Below are 3490 nucleotides of genomic sequence, written 5' to 3'. Positions count from 1 at the left end.
GCTGATAAACTCTTCCTGTGTTAGTTCAAATGAGGGGGGGGGAGTCAGGCGAAGGAGAGGGTTTTAAGATTTCTCTCTGGCTCAGGCTTGGGTCACATGTCCCCCCTGGTCTAATTAGCATTGGCAGTAGGTAGGTGGGTAGGGAGTTATGAGGCTTATTTCTTTCAAAGTTGGCTGGAGGAGACATATTCTCTGGAAAGATGGCCTAAGTGAAGTAGGCAATTTAAAATTTTATGGTCATGTGCAATACAACACACATTATTTCTAATCCTTGACAATGGCCCATAGTGAGTTCTAAATATCAGAAGAGGAAACTGAGGCTTTGGAAGATTTAGGTAAAATACTGCTACATAGCTCATCAGTAGTTTTAGACAAGATTCCAAATCTACTACTTTCTGACCCTATAACTACTATCTTGTTCTTTATACGTCTCATTGCAACATACCACTAAGAGAAATAAGGAAGTTAAAAATCAGAATGGCTATTTGTTTAATCGCGAGTCATGCAGGCCAAACTGTAATGGGCCAGGTGTTAGTGACTGCAGGCAACTAATATCCCTGACTCCTATCATAGCTCAGACCCTGTATCAACCTCACCCTATGCCTGACATACAGTGAGTCTCCAGGATGGGTGAGATCCGTCTTAACACTTTTCTTGCTATTGAACACCTTGGATGTTTAATGGTTTATTTTTAGCCTTTGCCAACAGAGCTGTTCTTCAAAATGCCATATGCCTTGCAGTAGAGATCACAGTTATCAAACATTGGCTGCAGAATTTTGGCAGAAAGGTGAAAGAAATTGTAGAGTTACATAATATCAGACCAAATATAGATTGAGATGGTTAGTTATTTAGTTGCTTTGTTCTAGGGAGTAACTTGTTCCTTTACAAAGTAAGAGTTTGTGAAAAGCGAAAGATTATAAACAAGAGACATAAACTAATGCAATGAGGCAAATAAGAAGGGAAGAGGGTATGGGAATAAAATCGTTGCTGAGGAAATAGGTAAAGACATGTGTCTCTTCTTAAGTGACAAGAGGGAAAAGATATGGTTGAATGAGAAAAATCTCACCAGGTACTATATTCTAAATAAAGCAGGAAATGATGTGCTTTGCTATGAATAAGGGATAAAAGAGAATTTATACTTAAGGAATGTAGAGAAGGTTTGGAATAGAATATATCCATGAGATTCTCTCAGATAGATTTTTAAATGGAATTACGTTGACATGGATACTCCAACAATATTAATTTATACATTCATAATATTAGGTAAGAACAATCTAGAGCAGGAAATAATGTTCAATTATCTTTGTACAATTCATAGATTCTACTACAGTTCAATTCAGATAGTAGCTGCTTAATAAAAGTTTGAAGACTAAATCGATTAAAAAATGAACAATACGTATGGTCTATATTTCATTTAAGATGTGGTGTCATATTTGGAAAGTATGAATATTATGCACCTATTTAAGGAATTAATTGAAAGTTTTTAATTTGTATGTTAGCTATCATATAAAGTATTTATAACAGCAATTTATATAATCAAAACTGTTTAAGTTTTGTTTGTGATATCCTAAAGAGAGAAGAATGACTGCACTAGGAAGTATTATTGTTGAGAAAATTTCTCAAATTCATTTTCATAAGAGGGAGAAATTATTGATAAACACATCTAAATTTGCAGATTGGTTATTTTCAGAGGTTATTTGGGGTCATAATTGTAAATCTCATTACCGTGCTTGAAGGAGGTCTCTTTCATTATTATGGTGCTGAGGTCCATATCCCTGAAGCTAATTGCAAGGTAGAGCTGCAGAGTTCTAATTGTTTGCCATCAAAATAGCTGTGTAAGCTTGATTAACAGTGTTCAGCAACATTCATAATAGTCCAAGCCTGGCCCTGCATAAAATAGAAACTGGGAAAAAAATCAATAAGATTTAATAAGATCAGGAACAATCACTTACAATAGTACATCAATCACACAAAGTAATAGGTGCAGGATTTGATAGGGTCCTGAACTGCCTGAGAGATTCATAACCAGTACTCGTTAATGATTTGTTCATTTGCATTTTATCAATCCAGCTACAGCTGACAAGCAGAAGGAACAGGAAAGAAATACGTTGACTTAAACTCATCAGCTCTGCAATTAAAAAAATAACACATAATAGCAAATGTCTTGTCACATAGAAATCTGATGTTATTACAAAGATGTGTGCAATTGTTGGCTCCTCAGTCTGGGCTGGCAGTTAGACTTGCAGAATAGCTGGCACGACAGTGTCTCTGCGGTCACCAGGCAGTCTCAAAGGTTAGAAAGAACGTACATGTGAATATGAATTTCCTCTCCACCTCTCATAGACCTTGATTGCATAATAATATTTGATGCAAAATGTGAATATTTCCTTGTTTTTATCTCTTTGAAGTAAATGAAGTTCCTGGCTTTGCCTTAGGCAAATCTATCCAATGTTAAAAACAATCATAATGAGAAGACTTTCTGGTGATTATTGCTTCATATTATATCCTATTTCAGTTGATGTTATGACTATAATAAAGTAATCATGCTGTATTTACCATCTATATTAAAACACATTTTGGGAAGAAAGGTAAATGGGTAAGATAAAATTGTGCAAACAAATTTTTGATTTTAAATAAAGTATATTATTTAATGTGAAAAAATAATCCCCCTATAAACATCAGAAGCATAATGAAAAGTCTGAGCTATTTCCAAGAAATTCATGCGGATTCCTGCTTGGAAAATTTCATAGGGGTTTTCTACGAAGAAAATTCTGTGAGTGGTGAGATGCAGAGCATGTTGTCAGAAACCAGCAGTGGTACCATCCAGAATGTGGGTTAATTAGTCTCTGTCCAAAACTATGGTAAATAATGTGCTCCTTCAGAGAAAAACATTGTGATTCAGGTCTTTGTGGATGTTGTTTAAATAGTTGATTTCTGTATAGGATCCTTTCATTCAATCAAATACAGGTAAAATCCCATGATAATAGAATCCATGGGGCCTCTAAATTGTTTTGTTGTGGTAGAATTTGGTTAAAATTAATAAATACATTTATCACATTCCCAGTATATAGTACATACTAGGGAGATAGACTTGATGCCCCAGTCTCTTTTCCATTGAATTAACACAAGAAAAAAAGTGCTTTGAATAGGAAGGGGGCGGGTACTAGGAGCAAAGCATGCTGCTCTCATAGCTTTTAGGCTTTCTCTAAATCCTGGATGACTTTCAAAATGGTTTTAGCCTTAAGATAAAATATTTATTTTTTCTTTCCTTTTTAAAGATAGGATTCATTAGGCTGACCAAAATTTTGATATCTAAAAGACTGAAGAAAATAAAAAATAATTATTGTTTGCCATACTGACAAAAATAACTGTAAAGAGGTCAATTTTATGCAGCTTAATTTGCTCTCCCTACAAAGCAAACTACGCAGAATCAAGTGCTTCAATTATACAGGTTGACTCTTCTAAGGCCATTAAACAGAAAGCATTAGTA

Source organism: Balaenoptera ricei, chromosome 17 (assembly GCF_028023285.1).
Source record: "Balaenoptera ricei isolate mBalRic1 chromosome 17, mBalRic1.hap2, whole genome shotgun sequence".
NCBI lineage: Eukaryota > Metazoa > Chordata > Mammalia > Artiodactyla > Balaenopteridae > Balaenoptera > Balaenoptera ricei.
The sequence above is the reverse complement of the archived record's forward strand: the minus strand, read 5'-3'. Positions refer to the sequence as shown.